The sequence below is a fragment of the Taudactylus pleione genome, unplaced genomic scaffold (genome assembly GCF_031769625.1).
Source record: "Taudactylus pleione unplaced genomic scaffold, aTauple2 ptg000533l, whole genome shotgun sequence".
Lineage (NCBI taxonomy): Eukaryota > Metazoa > Chordata > Amphibia > Anura > Myobatrachidae > Taudactylus > Taudactylus pleione.
The window spans coordinates 2,589,374-2,614,555 of NW_028284935.1; positions in this window are offsets into that span (position 1 = coordinate 2,589,374).

Here is a 25,182-nt window from a genome sequence, read left to right on the forward strand (position 1 = left end):
CAAAACACTGAAACCTGTCACACTCCAAAACACTACAATCTGTGACACTCCAAAACACTAAAACCTGTCACACTCCAAAACACTGCAAACTGTGACACTCCAAAACACTACAACCTGTGACACTCCAAAACACTGCAACCTGTGACACTCCAAAACACTACAACCTGTGACACTCCAAAACACTGCAACCTGTGACACTCCAAAACACTACAACCTGTGACACTCCAAAACACTGCAAACTGTGACAATCCAAAACACTACAACCTGTGACACTCCAAAACACTGCAACCTGTGACGCTCCAAAACACTACAACCTGTGACGCTCCAAAACACTACAACCTGTGACACTCCAAAACACTACAACCTGTGACACTCCAAAACACTACAACCTGTGACACTCCAAAACACTACAACCTGTGACACTCCAAAACACTGCAACTTGTGACACTCCAAAACACTGCAACCTGTGACACTCCAAAACACTACAACCTGTGAAACTCCAAAACACTACAACCTGTGACACTCCAAAACACTACAACCTGTGACACTCCAAAACACTACAACCTGTGACACTCCAAAACACTCCAACCTGTGACACTCCAAAACACTACAACCTGTGACACTCCAAAACACTACAACCTGTGACACTCCAAAACACTGCAACCTGTGACACTCCAAAACACTACAACCTGTGACACTCCAAAACACTGCAACCTGTGACACTCCAAAACACTGCAACCTGTGACACTCCAAAACACTACAACTGGTCACACTCCAAAACACTACAACCTGTGACACTCCAAAACACTGCAATCTGTGACACTCCAAAACACTACAACCTGTGACACTCCAAAACACTACAACCTGTGACACTCCAAAACACTACAACCTGTGACACTCCAAAAAACTACAACCTGTGACACTCCAAAACACTACAACTGGTCACACTCCAAAACACTACAATCTGTGACACTCCAAAACACTACAACCTGTGACACTCCAAAACACTGAAACCTGTCACACTCCAAATCACTAAAACCTGTGACACTCCAAAACACTGCAAACTGTGACACTCCAAAACACTGCAACCTGTGACACTCCAAAGCACTGCAAACTGTGACACTCCAAAACACTGCAACCTGTGACACTCCAAAACCCTACAACCTGTGACACTCCAAAACACTACAATCTGTGACACTCCAAAACACTACAACCTGTGACACTCCAAAACACTACAACCTGTGACACTGCAAAACACTGAAACCTGTCACACTCCAAAACACTACAATCTGTGACACTCCAAAACACTGCAACCTGTGACACTCCAAAACACTAAAACCTGTCACACTCCAAAACACTGCAAACTGTGACACTCCAAAACAATACAACCTGTGACACTCCAAAACACTGCAACCTGTGACACTCCAAAGCACTGCAAACTGTGACAAACCAAAACACTACAACCTGTGACACTCCAAAACACTGCAACCTGTGACGCACCAAAACACTACATCCTGTGACGCTCCAAAACACTACAACCTGTGACACTCCAAAACACTACAACCTGTGACACTCCAAAACACTACAACCTGTGACACTCCAAAACACTACAACCTGTGACACTCCAAAAAACTACAACCTGTGACACTCCAATACACTACAATCTGTGACGCTCCAAAACACTGCAAACTGTGACACTCCAAAACACTGCAACCTGTGACACTCCAAAACACTACAACCTGTGACACTCCAAAACACTACAACCTGTGACACTCCAAAACACTACAACCTGTGACACTCCAAAACACTGCAACCTGTGACACTCCAAAACACTACAACCTGTGACACTCCAAAACACTACAACCTGTGACACTCCAAAACACTGCAACCTGTGACACTCCAAAACACTACAATCTGTGACACTCCAAAACACTACAACCTGTGACACTCCAAAACACTACAACCAGTCACACTCCAAAACACTACAACCTGTGACACTCCAAAACACTGCAATCTGTGACACTCCAAAACACTACAACCTGTGACACTCCAAAACACTACAACCTGTGACACTCCAAAACACTACAACCTGTGACACTCCAAAACACTACAACCTGTGACACTCCAAAACACCACAACTGGTCACACTCCAAAACACTACAATCTGTGACACTCCAAATCACTAAAACCTGTGACACTCCAAAACACTGCAAACTGTGTCACTCCAAAACACTACAACCTGTGACACTCCAAAACACTACAACCTGTGACACTCCAAAACACTACAACCTGTGACGCTCCAAAACACTACAACCTGTGAAGCTCCTAAACACTGCAACCTGTGACACTCCAAAACACTGCAACCTGTGTCCCTCCAAAACACTACAACCTGTGACACTCCAAAACACTACAACTGGTCACACTCCAAAACACTACAACCTGTGACACTCCAAAACACTACAATCTGTGACACTCCAAAACACTACAATCTGTGACACTCCAAAACACTACAACCTGTGACGCTCCAAAACACTACAACTGGTCAAACTCCAAAACACTACAACCTGTGACACTCCAAAACACTACAATCTGTGACACTCCAAAACACTGCAACCTGTGACACTCCAAAACACTACAACCTGTGACACTCCAAAACACTACAACCTGTGACACTCCAAAACACTACAACCTGTGACACTCCAAAACACTACAACTGGTCACACTCCAAAACACTGCAACCTGTGACACTCCAAAACACTACAACCTGTGACACTCCAAAACACTACAACTGGTCACACTCCAAAACACTACAACCTGTGACACTCCAAAACACTACAACTGGTCACACTCCAAAACACTGCAACCTGTGACACTCCAAAACACTACAACCTGTGACACTCCAAAACACTACAACTGGTCACTCTCCAAAACACCACAACCTGTGACACTCCAAAACACTACAATCTGTGACACTCCAAAACACTGCAACCTGTGACACTCCAAAACACTGCAACCTGTGACGCTCCAAAACACTACAACCTGTGACGCTCCAAAACACTACAACCTGTGACATTACAAAACACTACAACCTGTGACACTCTAAAACACTGCAATCTGTGACACTCCAAAACACTACAACCTGTGACACTCCAAACACTACAACCTGTGACACTCCAAGCACTACAACCTGTGACACTCCAAAACATACATTACAACCTGTGACACTACAAAACACTACAACCTGTGACACTCCAAAACACTACAACCTGTGACACTACAAAACACTACAACCTGTGACACTCCAAAACACTACAACCTGTGACACTACAAAACACTACAAACTGTGACACTCCAAAACACTGCAACCTGCGACACTCCAAAACACTGCAATCTGTGACACTCCAAAACACTGCAATCTGTGACACTCCAAAACACTGCAACCTGTGACACTCCAAAACACTACAACCTGTGACACTCCAAAACACTACAACCTGTGACACTCCAAAACACTACAACCTGTGACACTCCAAAACACTGCAACCTGTGACACTCCAAAACACTACAACCTGTGACACTTCAAAACACTACAACCTGTGACACTCCAAAACACTGCAACCTGTGACACTCCAAAACACTACAATCTGTGACACTCCAAAACACTACAACCTGTGACACTCCAAAACACTACAACCAGTCACACTCCAAAACACTACAACCTGTGACACTCCAAAACACTGCAATTTGTGACACTCCAAAACACTACAACCTGTGACACTCCAAAACACTACAACCTGTGACACTCCAAAACACTACAACCTGTGACACTCCAAAACACTACAACCTGTGACACTCCAAAACACCACAACTGGTCACACTCCAAAACACTACAATCTGTGACACTCCAAATCACTAAAACCTGTGACACTCCAAAACACTGCAAACTGTGTCACTCCAAAACACTACAACCTGTGACACTCCAAAACACTACAACCTGTGACACTCCAAAACACTACAACCTGTGACGCTCCAAAACACTACAACCTGTGAAGCTCCTAAACACTGCAACCTGTGACACTCCAAAACACTGCAACCTGTGTCCCTCCAAAACACTACAACCTGTGACACTCCAAAACACTACAACTGGTCACACTCCAAAACACTACAACCTGTGACACTCCAAAACACTACAATCTGTGACACTCCAAAACACTACAATCTGTGACACTCCAAAACACTACAACCTGTGACGCTCCAAAACACTACAACTGGTCAAACTCCAAAACACTACAACCTGTGACACTCCAAAACACTACAATCTGTGACACTCCAAAACACTGCAACCTGTGACACTCCAAAACACTACAACCTGTGACACTCCAAAACACTACAACCTGTGACACTCCAAAACACTACAACCTGTGACACTCCAAAACACTACAACTGGTCACACTCCAAAACACTGCAACCTGTGACACTCCAAAACACTACAACCTGTGACACTCCAAAACACTACAACTGGTCACACTCCAAAACACTACAACCTGTGACACTCCAAAACACTACAACTGGTCACACTCCAAAACACTGCAACCTGTGACACTCCAAAACACTACAACCTGTGACACTCCAAAACACTACAACTGGTCACTCTCCAAAACACCACAACCTGTGACACTCCAAAACACTACAATCTGTGACACTCCAAAACACTGCAACCTGTGACACTCCAAAACACTGCAACCTGTGACGCTCCAAAACACTACAACCTGTGACGCTCCAAAACACTACAACCTGTGACATTACAAAACACTACAACCTGTGACACTCTAAAACACTGCAATCTGTGACACTCCAAAACACTACAACCTGTGACACTCCAAACACTACAACCTGTGACACTCCAAGCACTACAACCTGTGACACTCCAAAACATTACAACCTGTGACACTACAAAACACTACAACCTGTGACACTCCAAAACACTACAACCTGTGACACTACAAAACACTACAACCTGTGACACTCCAAAACACTACAACCTGTGACACTACAAAACACTACAAACTGTGACACTCCAAAACACTGCAACCTGCGACACTCCAAAACACTGCAATCTGTGACACTCCAAAACACTGCAATCTGTGACACTCCAAAACACTGCAACCTGTGACACTCCAAAACACTACAACCTGTGACACTCCAAAACACTGCAACCTGTGACACTCCAAAACACTGCAATCTGTGACACTCCAAAACACTGCAACCTGTGACACTCCAAAACACTACAACCTGTGACACTCCAAAACAGTGCAACCTGTGACACTCCAAAACACTGCAATCTGTGACACTCCAAAACACTACAACCGGTGACACTCCAAAACACTGCAATCTGTGACACTCCAAAACACTGAAACCTGTCACACTCCAAAACACTACAATCTGTGACACTCCAAAACACTAAAACCTGTCACACTCCAAAACACTACAACTGGTCACACTCCAAAACACTACAACCTGTGACACTCCAAAACACTACAATCTGTGACACTCCAAAACACTACAATCTGTGACACTCCAAAACACTACAACCTGTGACGCTCCAAAACACTACAACTGGTCAAACTCCAAAACACTACAACCTGTGACACTCCAAAACACTACAATCTGTGACACTCCAAAACACTGCAACCTGTGACACTCCAAAACACTACAACCTGTGACACTCCAAAACACTACAACCTGTGACACTCCAAAACACTACAACCTGTGACACTCCAAAACACTACAACTGGTCACACTCCAAAACACTGCAACCTGTGACACTCCAAAACACTACAACCTGTGACACTCCAAAACACTACAACTGGTCACACTCCAAAACACTACAACCTGTGACACTCCAAAACACTACAACTGGTCACACTCCAAAACACTGCAACCTGTGACACTCCAAAACACTACAACCTGTGACACTCCAAAACACTACAACTGGTCACTCTCCAAAACACCACAACCTGTGACACTCCAAAACACTACAATCTGTGACACTCCAAAACACTGCAACCTGTGACACTCCAAAACACTGCAACCTGTGACGCTCCAAAACACTACAACCTGTGACGCTCCAAAACACTACAACCTGTGACATTACAAAACACTACAACCTGTGACACTCTAAAACACTGCAATCTGTGACACTCCAAAACACTACAACCTGTGACACTCCAAACACTACAACCTGTGACACTCCAAGCACTACAACCTGTGACACTCCAAAACATACATTACAACCTGTGACACTACAAAACACTACAACCTGTGACACTCCAAAACACTACAACCTGTGACACTACAAAACACTACAACCTGTGACACTCCAAAACACTACAACCTGTGACACTACAAAACACTACAAACTGTGACACTCCAAAACACTGCAACCTGCGACACTCCAAAACACTGCAATCTGTGACACTCCAAAACACTGCAATCTGTGACACTCCAAAACACTGCAACCTGTGACACTCCAAAACACTACAACCTGTGACACTCCAAAACACTACAACCTGTGACACTCCAAAACACTACAACCTGTGACACTCCAAAACACTGCAACCTGTGACACTCCAAAACACTACAACCTGTGACACTTCAAAACACTACAACCTGTGACACTCCAAAACACTGCAACCTGTGACACTCCAAAACACTACAATCTGTGACACTCCAAAACACTACAACCTGTGACACTCCAAAACACTACAACCAGTCACACTCCAAAACACTACAACCTGTGACACTCCAAAACACTGCAATTTGTGACACTCCAAAACACTACAACCTGTGACACTCCAAAACACTACAACCTGTGACACTCCAAAACACTACAACCTGTGACACTCCAAAACACTACAACCTGTGACACTCCAAAACACCACAACTGGTCACACTCCAAAACACTACAATCTGTGACACTCCAAATCACTAAAACCTGTGACACTCCAAAACACTGCAAACTGTGTCACTCCAAAACACTACAACCTGTGACACTCCAAAACACTACAACCTGTGACACTCCAAAACACTACAACCTGTGACGCTCCAAAACACTACAACCTGTGAAGCTCCTAAACACTGCAACCTGTGACACTCCAAAACACTGCAACCTGTGTCCCTCCAAAACACTACAACCTGTGACACTCCAAAACACTACAACTGGTCACACTCCAAAACACTACAACCTGTGACACTCCAAAACACTACAATCTGTGACACTCCAAAACACTACAATCTGTGACACTCCAAAACACTACAACCTGTGACGCTCCAAAACACTACAACTGGTCAAACTCCAAAACACTACAACCTGTGACACTCCAAAACACTACAATCTGTGACACTCCAAAACACTGCAACCTGTGACACTCCAAAACACTACAACCTGTGACACTCCAAAACACTACAACCTGTGACACTCCAAAACACTGCAACCTGTGACACTCCAAAACACTACAATCTGTGACACTCCAAAACACTACAACCTGTGACACTCCAAAACACTACAACTGGTCACACTCCAAAACACTACAACCTGTGACACTCCAAAACACTACAACTGGTCACACTCCAAAACACTGCAACCTGTGACACTCCAAAACACTACAACCTGTGACACTCCAAAACACTACAACTGGTCACTCTCCAAAACACCACAACCTGTGACACTCCAAAACACTACAATCTGTGACACTCCAAAACACTGCAACCTGTGACACTCCAAAACACTGCAACCTGTGACGCTCCAAAACACTACAACCTGTGACGCTCCAAAACACTACAACCTGTGACATTACAAAACACTACAACCTGTGACACTCTAAAACACTGCAATCTGTGACACTCCAAAACACTACAACCTGTGACACTCCAAACACTACAACCTGTGACACTCCAAGCACTACAACCTGTGACACTCCAAAACATTACAACCTGTGACACTACAAAACACTACAACCTGTGACACTCCAAAACACTACAACCTGTGACACTACAAAACACTACAACCTGTGACACTCCAAAACACTACAACCTGTGACACTACAAAACACTACAAACTGTGACACTCCAAAACACTGCAACCTGCGACACTCCAAAACACTGCAATCTGTGACACTCCAAAACACTGCAATCTGTGACACTCCAAAACACTGCAACCTGTGACACTCCAAAACACTACAACCTGTGACACTCCAAAACACTGCAACCTGTGACACTCCAAAACACTGCAATCTGTGACACTCCAAAACACTGCAACCTGTGACACTCCAAAACACTACAACCTGTGACACTCCAAAACAGTGCAACCTGTGACACTCCAAAACACTGCAATCTGTGACACTCCAAAACACTACAACCGGTGACACTCCAAAACACTGCAATCTGTGACACTCCAAAACACTGAAACCTGTCACACTCCAAAACACTACAATCTGTGACACTCCAAAACACTAAAACCTGTCACACTCCAAAACACTGCAAACTGTGACACTCCAAAACACTACAACCTGTGACACTCCAAAACACTGCAACCTGTGACACTCCAAAACACTACAACCTGTGACACTCCAAAACACTGCAACCTGTGACACTCCAAAACACTACAACCTGTGACACTCCAAAACACTGCAAACTGTGACAATCCAAAACACTACAACCTGTGACACTCCAAAACACTGCAACCTGTGACGCTCCAAAACACTACAACCTGTGACGCTCCAAAACACTACAACCTGTGACACTCCAAAACACTACAACCTGTGACACTCCAAAACACTACAACCTGTGACACTCCAAAACACTACAACCTGTGACACTCCAAAACACTGCAACTTGTGACACTCCAAAACACTGCAACCTGTGACACTCCAAAACACTACAACCTGTGAAACTCCAAAACACTACAACCTGTGACACTCCAAAACACTACAACCTGTGACACTCCAAAACACTACAACCTGTGACACTCCAAAACACTCCAACCTGTGACACTCCAAAACACTACAACCTGTGACACTCCAAAACACTACAACCTGTGACACTCCAAAACACTGCAACCTGTGACACTCCAAAACACTACAACCTGTGACACTCCAAAACACTGCAACCTGTGACACTCCAAAACACTGCAACCTGTGACACTCCAAAACACTACAACTGGTCACACTCCAAAACACTACAACCTGTGACACTCCAAAACACTGCAATCTGTGACACTCCAAAACACTACAACCTGTGACACTCCAAAACACTACAACCTGTGACACTCCAAAACACTACAACCTGTGACACTCCAAAAAACTACAACCTGTGACACTCCAAAACACTACAACTGGTCACACTCCAAAACACTACAATCTGTGACACTCCAAAACACTACAACCTGTGACACTCCAAAACACTGAAACCTGTCACACTCCAAATCACTAAAACCTGTGACACTCCAAAACACTGCAAACTGTGACACTCCAAAACACTGCAACCTGTGACACTCCAAAGCACTGCAAACTGTGACACTCCAAAACACTGCAACCTGTGACACTCCAAAACCCTACAACCTGTGACACTCCAAAACACTACAATCTGTGACACTCCAAAACACTACAACCTGTGACACTCCAAAACACTACAACCTGTGACACTGCAAAACACTGAAACCTGTCACACTCCAAAACACTACAATCTGTGACACTCCAAAACACTGCAACCTGTGACACTCCAAAACACTAAAACCTGTCACACTCCAAAACACTGCAAACTGTGACACTCCAAAACAATACAACCTGTGACACTCCAAAACACTGCAACCTGTGACACTCCAAAGCACTGCAAACTGTGACAAACCAAAACACTACAACCTGTGACACTCCAAAACACTGCAACCTGTGACGCACCAAAACACTACATCCTGTGACGCTCCAAAACACTACAACCTGTGACACTCCAAAACACTACAACCTGTGACACTCCAAAACACTACAACCTGTGACACTCCAAAACACTACAACCTGTGACACTCCAAAAAACTACAACCTGTGACACTCCAATACACTACAATCTGTGACGCTCCAAAACACTGCAAACTGTGACACTCCAAAACACTGCAACCTGTGACACTCCAAAACACTACAACCTGTGACACTCCAAAACACTACAACCTGTGACACTCCAAAACACTACAACCTGTGACACTCCAAAACACTGCAACCTGTGACACTCCAAAACACTACAACCTGTGACACTCCAAAACACTACAACCTGTGACACTCCAAAACACTGCAACCTGTGACACTCCAAAACACTACAATCTGTGACACTCCAAAACACTACAACCTGTGACACTCCAAAACACTACAACCAGTCACACTCCAAAACACTACAACCTGTGACACTCCAAAACACTGCAATCTGTGACACTCCAAAACACTACAACCTGTGACACTCCAAAACACTACAACCTGTGACACTCCAAAACACTACAACCTGTGACACTCCAAAACACTACAACCTGTGACACTCCAAAACACCACAACTGGTCACACTCCAAAACACTACAATCTGTGACACTCCAAATCACTAAAACCTGTGACACTCCAAAACACTGCAAACTGTGTCACTCCAAAACACTACAACCTGTGACACTCCAAAACACTACAACCTGTGACACTCCAAAACACTACAACCTGTGACGCTCCAAAACACTACAACCTGTGAAGCTCCTAAACACTGCAACCTGTGACACTCCAAAACACTGCAACCTGTGTCCCTCCAAAACACTACAACCTGTGACACTCCAAAACACTACAACTGGTCACACTCCAAAACACTACAACCTGTGACACTCCAAAACACTACAATCTGTGACACTCCAAAACACTACAATCTGTGACACTCCAAAACACTACAACCTGTGACGCTCCAAAACACTACAACTGGTCAAACTCCAAAACACTACAACCTGTGACACTCCAAAACACTACAATCTGTGACACTCCAAAACACTGCAACCTGTGACACTCCAAAACACTACAACCTGTGACACTCCAAAACACTACAACCTGTGACACTCCAAAACACTACAACCTGTGACACTCCAAAACACTACAACTGGTCACACTCCAAAACACTGCAACCTGTGACACTCCAAAACACTACAACCTGTGACACTCCAAAACACTACAACTGGTCACACTCCAAAACACTACAACCTGTGACACTCCAAAACACTACAACTGGTCACACTCCAAAACACTGCAACCTGTGACACTCCAAAACACTACAACCTGTGACACTCCAAAACACTACAACTGGTCACTCTCCAAAACACCACAACCTGTGACACTCCAAAACACTACAATCTGTGACACTCCAAAACACTGCAACCTGTGACACTCCAAAACACTGCAACCTGTGACGCTCCAAAACACTACAACCTGTGACGCTCCAAAACACTACAACCTGTGACATTACAAAACACTACAACCTGTGACACTCTAAAACACTGCAATCTGTGACACTCCAAAACACTACAACCTGTGACACTCCAAACACTACAACCTGTGACACTCCAAGCACTACAACCTGTGACACTCCAAAACATACATTACAACCTGTGACACTACAAAACACTACAACCTGTGACACTCCAAAACACTACAACCTGTGACACTACAAAACACTACAACCTGTGACACTCCAAAACACTACAACCTGTGACACTACAAAACACTACAAACTGTGACACTCCAAAACACTGCAACCTGCGACACTCCAAAACACTGCAATCTGTGACACTCCAAAACACTGCAATCTGTGACACTCCAAAACACTTCAACCTGTGACACTCCAAAACACTACAACCTGTGACACTCCAAAACACTGCAACCTGTGACACACTCCAAAACACTGCAATCTGTGACACTCCAAAACACTGCAACCTGTGACACTCCAAAACACTACAACCTGTGACACTCCAAAACAGTGCAACCTGTGACACTCCAAAACACTGCAATCTGTGACACTCCAAAACACTACAACCGGTGACACTCCAAAACACTGCAATCTGTGACACTCCAAAACACTACAATCTGTGACACTCCAAAATACTGCAACCTGTCACACTCCAAAACACTACAATCTGTGACACTCCAAAACACTACAACCTGTGACACTCCAAAACACTACAACCTGTGACACTCCAAAACACTGCAATCTGTGACACTCCAAAACACTACAATCTGTGACACTCCAAAACACTACAACCTGTGACACTCCAAAATACTGCAACCTGTCACACTCCAAAACACTACAATCTGTGACACTCCAAAACACTAAAACCTGTCACAATCCAAAACACTGCAAACTGTGACACTCCAAAACACTACAACCTGTGACACTCCAAAACACTGCAACCTGTGACACTCCAAAGCACTGCAAACTGTGACACTCCAAAACACTGCAACCTGTGACACTCCAAAACACTACAACCTGTGACACTCCAAAACACTACAACCTGTGACACTCCAAAACACTACAACCTGTGACACTCCAAAACACTGCAACCTGTCACACTCCAAAACACTACAATCTGTGACACTCTAAAACACTAAAACCTGTCACAATCCAAAACACTGCAAACTGTGACACTCCAAAACACTACAACCTGTGACACTCCAAAACACTGCAACCTGTGACACTCCAAAGCACTGCAAACTGTGACACTCCAAAACACTGCAACCTGTGACACTCCAAAACACTACAACCTGTGACACTCCAAAACACTACAACCTGTGACACTCCAAAACACTACAACCTGTGACACTCCAAAACACTGCAACCTGTCACACTCCAAAACACTACAACCTGTGACACTCCAAAACACTACAATCTGTGACACTCCAAAACACTGCAACCTGTGACACTCCAAAACACTACAACCTGTGACACTCCAAAACACTGAAACCTGTCACACTCCAAAACACTACAATCTGTGACACTCCAAAACACTAAAACCTGTCACACTCCAAAACACTGCAAACTGTGACACTCCAAAACACTACAACCTGTGACACTCCAAAACACTGCAACCTGTGACACTCCAAAGCACTGCAAACTGTGACAATCCAAAACACTACAACCTGTGACACTCCAAAACACTGCAACCTGTGACGCTAAAAAACACTACAACCTGTGACGCTCCAAAACACTACAACCTGTGACACTCCAAAACACTACAACCTGTGACACTCCAAAACACTACAACCTGTGACACTCCAAAACACTACAACCTGTGACACTCCAAAACACTACAACCTGTGACACTCCAAAACACTGCAACCTGTGACACTCCAAAACACTGCAACCTGTGACACTCCAAAACACTACAACCTGTGACACTCCAAAACACTACAACCTGTGACACTCCAAAACACTACAACCTGTGACACTCCAAAACACTACAACCTGTGACACTCCAAAACACTACAACTGGTCACACTCCAAAACACTACAATCTGTGACACTCCAAATCACTAAAACCTGTGACACTCCAAAACACTGCAATCTGTGACACTCCAAATCACTAAAACCTGTGACACTCCAAAACACTGCAAACTGTGACACTCCAAAACACTGCAACCTGTGACACTCCAAAGCACTGCAAACTGTGACACTCCAAAACACTGCAACCTGTGACACTCCAAAACACTACAACCTGTGACACTCCAAAACACTACAACCTGTGACACTCCAAAACACTACAACCTGTGACACTCCAAAACACTGCAACCTGTCACACTCCAAAACACTACAACCTGTGACACTCCAAAACACTACAATCTGTGACACTCCAAAACACTACAACCTGTGACACTCCAAAACACTGAAACCTGTCACACTCCAAAACACTGCAAACTGTGACACTCCAAAACACTACAACCTGTGACACTCCAAAACACTGCAACCTGTGACACTCCAAAGCACTGCAAACTGTGACAATCCAAAACACTACAACCTGTGACACTCCAAAACACTGCAACCTGTGACGCTCCAAAACACTACAAACTGTGACGCTCCAAACCACTACAACCTGTGACACTGCAAAACACTACAACCTGTGACACTCCAAAACACTACAACCTGTGACACTCCAAAACACTACAATCTGTGACACTCCAAAACACTAAAACCTGTCACACTCCAAAACACTGCAAACTGTGACACTCCAAAACACTACAACCTGTGACACTCCAAAACACTGCAACCTGTGACACTCCAAAACACTAAAACCTGTCACACTCCAAAACACTGCAAACTGTGACACTCCAAAACACTACAACCTGTGACACTCCAAAACACTGCAACCTGTGACACTCCAAAGCACTGCAAACTGTGACAATCCAAAACACTACAACCTGTGACACTCCAAAAAACTGCAACCTGTGACGCTCCAAAACACTACAACCTGTGACGCTCCAAAACACTACAACCTGTGACACTCCAAAACACTACAACCTGTGACACTCCAAAACACTACAACCTGTGACACTCCAAAACACTACAATTTGTGACACTCCAAAACACTAAAACCTGTCACACTCCAAAACACGGCAAACTGTGACACTCCAAAACACTACAACCTGTGACACTCAAAAACACTACAATCTGTGACACTCCAAAACACTACAACCTGTGACACTCCAAAACACTACAATCTGTCACACTCCAAAACACTAAAACCTGTCAACTCCAAAACACTGCAAACTGTGACACTCCAAAACACTACAACCGGTGACACTCCAAAACACTGCAACCTGTGACACTCCAAAGCACTGCAAACTGTGACACTCCAAAACACTGCAACCTGTGACACTCCAAAACACTACAACCTGTGACACTCCAAAACACTACAACCTGTGACACTCCAAAACACTACAACCTGTGACACTCCAAAACACTGCAACCTGTCACACTCCAAAACACTACAACCTGTGACACTCCAAAACACTACAATCTGTGACACTCCAAAACACTACAACCTGTGACACTCCAAAACACTACAACCTGTGACACTCCAAAACACTGAAACCTGTCACACTCCAAAACACTACAATCTGTGACACTCCAAAACACTAAAACCTGTCACACTCCAAAACACTGCAAACTGTGACACTCCAAAACACTACAACCTGTGACACTCCAAAACACTGCAACCTGTGACACTCCAAAGCACTGCAAACTGTGACAATCCAAAACACTACAACCTGTGACACTCCAAAACACTGCAACCTGTGACGCTCCAAAACACTACAACCTGTGACGCTCCAAAACACTACAACCTGTGACACTCCAAAACACTACAACCTGTGACACTCCAAAACACTACAACCTGTGACACTCCAAAACACTACAACCTGTGACACTCCAAAACACTGCAACCTGTGACACTCCAAAACACTGCAACCTGTGACACTCCAAAACACTACAACCTGTGACACTCCAAAACACTACAACCTGTGACACTCCAAAACACTACAACCTGTGACACTCCAAAACACTACAACCTGTGACACTCCAAAACACTACAACTGGTCACACTCCAAAACACTACAATCTGTGACACTCCAAATCACTAAAACCTGTGACACTCCAAAACACTGCAATCTGTGACACTCCAAATCACTAAAACCTGTGACACTCCAAAACACTGCAAACTGTGACACTCCAAAACACTGCAACCTGTGACACTCCAAAGCACTGCAAACTGTGACACTCCAAAACACTGCAACCTGTGACACTCCAAAACACTACAACCTGTGACACTCCAAAACACTACAACCTGTGACACTCCAAAACACTACAACCTGTGACACTCCAAAACACTGCAACCTGTCACACTCCAAAACACTACAACCTGTGACACTCCAAAACACTACAATCTGTGACACTCCAAAACACTACAACCTGTGACACTCCAAAACACTGAAACCTGTCACACTCCAAAACACTGCAAACTGTGACACTCCAAAACACTACAACCTGTGACACTCCAAAACACTGCAACCTGTGACACTCCAAAGCACTGCAAACTGTGACAATCCAAAACACTACAACCTGTGACACTCCAAAACACTGCAACCTGTGACGCTCCAAAACACTACAAACTGTGACGCTCCAAACCACTACAACCTGTGACACTGCAAAACACTACAACCTGTGACACTCCAAAACACTACAACCTGTGACACTCCAAAACACTACAATCTGTGACACTCCAAAACACTAAAACCTGTCACACTCCAAAACACTGCAAACTGTGACACTCCAAAACACTACAACCTGTGACACTCCAAAACACTGCAACCTGTGACACTCCAAAACACTAAAACCTGTCACACTCCAAAACACTGCAAACTGTGACACTCCAAAACACTACAACCTGTGACACTCCAAAACACTGCAACCTGTGACACTCCAAAGCACTGCAAACTGTGACAATCCAAAACACTACAACCTGTGACACTCCAAAACACTGCAACCTGTGACGCTCCAAAACACTACAACCTGTGACGCTCCAAAACACTACAACCTGTGACACTCCAAAACACTACAACCTGTGACACTCCAAAACACTACAACCTGTGACACTCCAAAACACTACAATCTGTGACACTCCAAAACACTAAAACCTGTCACACTCCAAAACACGGCAAACTGTGACACTCCAAAACACTACAACCTGTGACACTCAAAAACACTACAATCTGTGACACTCCAAAACACTACAACCTGTGACACTCCAAAACACTACAATCTGTCACACTCCAAAACACTAAAACCTGTCAACTCCAAAACACTGCAAACTGTGACACTCCAAAACACTACAACCGGTGACACTCCAAAACACTGCAATCTGTGACACTCCAAAACACTGCAACCTGTGACACTCCAAAATACTGCAACCTGTCACACTCCAAAACACTAAAACCTGTCACAATCCAAAACACTGCAAACTGTGACACTCCAAAACACTACAACCTGTGACACTCCAAAACACTGCAACCTGTGACACTCCAAAGCACTGCAAACTGTGACACTCCAAAACACTGCAACCTGTGACACTCCAAAACCCTACAACCTGTGACACTCCAAAACACTACAACCTGTGACACTCCAAAACACTACAACTGGTCACACTCCAAAACACTACAACCTGTGACACTCCAAAACACTGCAACCTGTCACACTCCAAAACACTACAACCTGTGACACTCCAAAACACTACAATCTGTGACACTCCAAAACACTACAACCTGTGACACTCCAAAACACTACAACCTGTGACACTCCAAAACACTGAAACCTGTCACACTCCAAAACACTACAATCTGTGACACTCCAAAACACTACAACCTGTGACACTCCAAAGCACTGCAAACTGTGACAATCCAAAACACTACAACCTGTGACACTCCAAAACACTGCAACCTGTGACGCTCCAAAACACTACAACCTGTGACGCTCCAAAACACTACAACCTGTGACGCTCCAAAACACTACAACCTGTGACGCTCCAAAACACTACAACCTGTGACACTCCAAAACACTACAATCTGTGACACTTCAAAACACTAAAACCTGTCACACTCCAAAACACTGCAAACTGTGACACTCCAAAACACTACAACCTGTGACACTCCAAAACACTACAATCTGTGACACTCCAAAACACTACAACCTGTGACACTCCAAAACATTTCAATCTGTCACACTCCAAAACACTAAAACCTGTCACACTCCAAAACACTGCAAACTGTGACACTCCAAAACACTACAACCGGTGACACTCCAAAACACTGCAATCTGTGACACTCCAAAACACTACAACCTGTGACACTCCAAAATACTGCAACCTGTCACACTCCAAAACACTAAAACCTGTCACAATCCAAAACACTGCAAACTGTGACACTCCAAAACACTACAACCTGTGACACTCCAAAACACTGCAACCTGTGACACTCCAAAGCACTGCAAACTGTGACACTCCAAAACACTGCAACCTGTGACACTCCAAAACACTACAACCTGTGACACTCCAAAACACTACAACCTGTGACACTCCAAAACACTACAACCTGTGACACTCCAAAACACTGCAACCTGTCACACTCCAAAACACTACAACCTGTGACACTCCAAAACACTACAACCTGTGACACTCCAAAACACTGAAACCTGTCACACTCCAAAACACTACAATCTGTGACACTCCAAAACACTAAAACCTGTCACACTCCAAAACACTGCAAACTGTGACACTCCAAAATACTACAACCTGTGACACTCCAAAACACTGCAACCTGTGACACTCCAAAACACTACAACCTGTGACACTCCAAAACACTGCAACCTGTGACACTCCAAAACACTACAACCTGTGACACTCCAAAACACTGCAAACTGTGACAATCCAAAACACTACAACCTGTGACACTCCAAAACACTGCAACCTGTGACGCTCCAAAACACTACAACCTGTGACGCTCCAAAACACTACAACCTGTGACACTCCAAAACACTACAACCGGTGACACTCCAAAACACTACAACCTGTGACACTCCAAAACACTACAACCTGTGACACTCCAAAACACTGCAACTTGTGACACTCCAAAACACTGCAACCTGTGACACTCCAAAACACTACAACCTGTGAAACTCCAAAACACTACAACCAGTGACACTCCAAAACACTACAACCTGTGACACTCCAAAACACTACAACCTGTGACACTCCAAAACACTCCAACCTGTGACACTCCAAAACACTACAACCTGTGACACTCCAAAACACTACAACCTGTGACACTCCAAAACACTGCAACCTGTGACACTCCAAAACACTACAACCTGTGACACTCCAAAACACTGCAACCTGTGACACTCCAAAACACTGCAACCTGTGACACTCCAAAACACTACAACTGGTCACACTCCAAAACACTACAACCTGTGACACTCCAAAACACTGCAATCTGTGACACTCCAAAACACTACAACCTGTGACACTCCAAAACACTACAACCTGTGACACTCCAAAACACTACAACCTGTGACACTCCAAAACACTACAACCTGTGACACTCCAAAACACTACAACTGGTCACACTCCAAAACACTACAATCTGTGACACTCCAAAACACTACAACCTGTGACACTCCAAAACACTGAAACCTGTCACACTCCAAATCACTAAAACCTGTGACACTCCAAAACACTGCAAACTGTGACACTCCAAAACACTGCAACCTGTGACACTCCAAAGCACTGCAAACTGTGACACTCCAAAACACTGCAACCTGTGACACTCCAAAACCCTACAACCTGTGACACTCCAAAACACTACAATCTGTGACACTCCAAAACACTACAACCTGTGACACTCCAAAACACTACAACCTGTGACACTGCAAAACACTGAAACCTGTCACACTCCAAAACACTACAATCTGTGACACTCCAAAACACTGCAACCTGTGACACTCCAAAACACTAAAACCTGTCACACTCCAAAACACTGCAAACTGTGACACTCCAAAACAATACAACCTGTGACACTCCAAAACACTGCAACCTGTGACACTCCAAAGCACTGCAAACTGTGACAAACCAAAACACTACAACCTGTGACACTCCAAAACACTGCAACCTGTGACGCTCCAAAACACTACATCCTGTGACGCTCCAAAACACTACAACCTGTGACACTCCAAAACACTACAACCTGTGACACTCCAAAACACTACAACCTGTGACACTCCAAAACACTACAACCTGTGACACTCCAAAAAACTACAACCTGTGACACTCCAATACACTACAATCTGTGACGCTCCAAAACACTGCAAACTGTGACACTCCAAAACACTGCAACCTGTGACACTCCAAAACACTACAACCTGTGACACTCCAAAACACTACAACCTGTGACACTCCAAAACACTACAACCTGTGACACTCCAAAACACTGCAACCTGTGACACTCCAAAACACTACAACCTGTGACACTCCAAAACACTACAACCTGTGACACTCCAAAACACTGCAACCTGTGACACTCCAAAACACTACAATCTGTGACACTCCAAAACACTACAACCTGTGACACTCCAAAACACTACAACCAGTCACACTCCAAAACACTACAACCTGTGACACTCCAAAACACTGCAATCTGTGACACTCCAAAACACTACAACCTGTGACACTCCAAAACACTACAACCTGTGACACTCCAAAACACTACAACCTGTGACACTCCAAAACACTACAACCTGTGACACTCCAAAACACCACAACTGGTCACACTCCAAAACACTACAATCTGTGACACTCCAAATCACTAAAACCTGTGACACTCCAAAACACTGCAAACTGTGACACTCCAAAACACTACAACCTGTGACACTCCAAAACACTACAACCTGTGACACTCCAAAACACTACAACCTGTGACGCTCCAAAACACTACAACCTGTGAAGCTCCTAAACACTGCAACCTGTGACACTCCAAAACACTGCAACCTGTGTCCCTCCAAAACACTACAACCTGTGACACTCCAAAACACTACAACTGGTCACACTCCAAAACACTACAACCTGTGACACTCCAAAACACTACAATCTGTGACACTCCAAAACACTACAATCTGTGACACTCCAAAACACTACAACCTGTGACGCTCCAAAACACTACAACTGGTCAAACTCCAAAACACTACAACCTGTGACACTCCAAAACACTACAATCTGTGACACTCCAAAACACTGCAACCTGTGACACTCCAAAACACTACAACCTGTGACACTCCAAAACACTACAACCTGTGACACTCCAAAACACTACAACCTGTGACACTCCAAAACACTACAACTGGTCACACTCCAAAACACTGCAACCTGTGACACTCCAAAACACTACAACCTGTGACACTCCAAAACACTACAACTGGTCACACTCCAAAACACTACAACCTGTGACACTCCAAAACACTACAACTGGTCACACTCCAAAACACTGCAACCTGTGACACTCCAAAACACTACAACCTGTGACACTCCAAAACACTACAACTGGTCACTCTCCAAAACACCACAACCTGTGACACTCCAAAACACTACAATCTGTGACACTCCAAAACACTGCAACCTGTGACACTCCAAAACACTGCAACCTGTGACGCTCCAAAACACTACAACCTGTGACGCTCCAAAACACTACAACCTGTGACATTACAAAACACTACAACCTGTGACACTCTAAAACACTGCAATCTGTGACACTCCAAAACACTACAACCTGTGACACTCCAAACACTACAACCTGTGACACTCCAAGCACTACAACCTGTGACACTCCAAAACATTACAACCTGTGACACTACAAAACACTACAACCTGTGACACTCCAAAACACTACAACCTGTGACACTACAAAACACTACAACCTGTGACACTCCAAAACACTACAACCTGTGACACTACAAAACACTACAAACTGTGACACTCCAAAACACTGCAACCTGCGACACTCCAAAACACTGCAACCTGTGACGCTCCAAAACACTACAACCTGTGACGCTCCAAAACACTACAACCTGTGACGCTCCAAAACACTACAACCTGTGACACTCCAAAACACTAAAACCTGTGACACTCCAAAACACTGCAAACTGTGACACTCCAAAACACTACAACCTGTGACACTCCAAAACACTGCAACCTGTGACACTCCAAAACACTACAACCTGTGACACTCCAAAACACTACAACTGGTCACACTCCAAAACACTACAACCTGTGACACTCCAAAACACTACAACCTGTGAAACTCCAAAACACTACAACCTGTGACACTACAAAACACTACAACTTGTGACACTCCAAAACACTGCAATCTGTGACACTCCAAAACACTACAACCTGTGACACTCCAAAACAGTGCAACTTGTGACACTCCAAAACACTGCAAACTGTGACACTCCAAAACACTGCAATCTGTGACACTCCAAAACACTACAACTTGTGACACTCCAAAACACTACAATCTGTGACACTCCAAAACACTACAATCTGTGACACTCCAAAACACTACAACCTGTGACACTCCAAAAGAGTGTAACCTGTGACACTCCAAAACACTGCAACCTGTGACACTCCAAAACACTGCAAACTGTGACACTCCAAAACACTGCAACCTGTGACACTCCAAAACACTGCAACCTGTGACACTCCAAAACACTACAACCTGTGACACTCCAAAACACTACAACCTGTGACACTCCAAAACACTACAACCAGTGACACTCAAAAACAATGCAATCTGTGACACTCCAAAACACTACAACCGGTGACACTCCAAAACACTGTAACCTGTGACACTCCAAAACACTGCAACCTGTGACACTCCAAAACACTACAATCTGTGACACTCCAAAACACTAAAACCTGTGACACTCCAAAACACTGCAAACTGTGACACTCCAAAACACTACAATCTGTGACACTCCAAAACACTAAAACCTGTCACACTCCAAAACACTGCAAACTGTGACACTCCAAAACACTACAACCTGTGACACTCCAAAGCACTGCAAACTGTGACACTCCAAAACACTACAACCTGTGACACTCCAAAACACTGCAACCTGTGACGCTCCAAAACACTACAACCTGTGACGCTCCAAAACACTACAACCTTTGACGCTCCAAAACAATACAACCTGTGACACTCCAAAACACTACAATCTGTGACACTCCAAAACAGTGCAACCTGTGACACTCCAAAACACTACAACCTGTGACACTCCAAAACACTACAACTGGTCACACTCCAAAACACTACAACCTGTGCCACTCCAAAACACTACAACCTGTGACACTCCAAAACACTACAACCTGTGACACTCCAAAACACTACAACTGGTCACACTCCAAAACACTACAACCTGTGACACTCCAAAACACTACAACCTGTGACACTACAAAACACTACAACCTGTGACACTCCAAAACACTGCAAACTGTGACACTCCAAAACACTACAACCTGTGACACTCCAAAGCACTGCAAACTGTGACACTCCAAAACACTACAACCTGTGACACTCCAAAACACTGCAACCTGTGACGCTCCAAAACACTACAACCTGTGACACTCCAAAACACTGCAACCTGTGACACTCCAAAACACTACAACCTGTGACACTCCAAAACACTACAACCTGTGACACTCCAAAACAGTGCAACCTGTGACACTCCAAAACACTACAACCTGTGACACTCCAAAACACTACAACTGGTCACACTCCAAAACACTACAACCTGTGACACTCCAAAACACTACAACCTGTGACACTCCAAAACACTACAACCTGTGACACTCCAAAACACTACAACTGGTCACACTCCAAAACACTACAACCTGTGACACTCCAAAACACTACAACCTGTGACACTACAAAACACTACAACCTGTGACACTCCAAAACACTGCAATCTGTCACACTCCAAAACACTACAACCTGTGACACTCCAAAACACTACAACCTGTGACACTCCAAAACACTACAACCTGTGACACTCCAAAACACTACAACTGGTCACACTCCAAAACACTACAACCTGTGACACTCCAAAACACTACAACTTGTGACACTACAAAACACTGCAACCTGTGACACTCCAAAACACTGCAACCTGTGACGCTCCAAAACACTACAACCTGTGACGCTCCAAAACACTACAACCTGTGACGCTCCAAAACACTACAACCTGTGACACTCCAAAACACTACAATCTGTGTCGCTCCAAAACACTAAAACCTGTGACACTCCAAAACACTGCAAACTGTGACACTCCAAAACACTACAACCTGTGACACTCCAAAACACTACAACCTGTGACGCTCCAAAACACTACAACCTGTGACACTCCAAAACACTAAAACCTGTGACACTCCAAAACACTGCAAACTGTGACACTCCAAAACACTACAACCTGTGACACTCCAAAACACTACAACCTGTGACACTACAAAACACTACAAACTGTGACACTCCAAAACACTGCAACCTGTGACACTCCAAAACACTGCAACCTGTGACGCTCCAAAACACTACAACCTGTGACGCTCCAAAACACTACAACCTGTGACGCTCCAAAACACTACAACCTGTGACACTCCAAAACACTAAAACCTGTGACACTCCAAAACATTGCAAACTGTGACACTCCAAAACACTACAACCTGTGACACTCCAAAACACTGCAACCTGTGACACTCCAAAACACTGCAACCTGTGACACTCCAAAACACTACAACTGGTCACACTCCAAAACACTACAACCTGTGACACTCCAAAACACTACAACATGTGACACTCCAAAACACTACAACCTGTGACACTACAAAACACTACAACCTGTGACACTCCAAAACACTGCAATCTGTGACACTCCAAAACACTGCAACCTGTGACACTCCAAAACACTGCAACCTGACACTCCAAATCACTACAATCTGTGACACTCCAAAACACTACAATCTGTGACACTCCAAAACACTACAACCTGTGACACTCCAAAACAGTGTAACCTGTGACACTCCAAAACACTGCAACCTGTGACACTCCAAAACACTGCAACCTGACACTCCAAAACACTACAATCTGTGACACTCCAAAACACTACAACTGGTCACACTCCAAAACAGTGCAACTTGTGACACTACAAAACACTGCAAACTGTGACACTCCAAAACACTGCAACTTGTGACACTCCAAAACACTGCAACCTGACACTCCAAAACACTACAATCTGTGACACTCCAAAACACTACAATCTGTGACACTCCAAAACACTACAACCTGTGACACTCCAAAACAGTGTAACCTGTGACACTCCAAAACACTGCAACCTGTGACACTCCAAAACACTGCAAACTGTGACACTCCAAAACACTGCAACCTGTGACACTCCAAAACACTACAACCTGTGACACTCCAAAACACTACAACCTGTGACACTCCAAAACACTACAACCTGTGACACTCCAAAACAATGCAA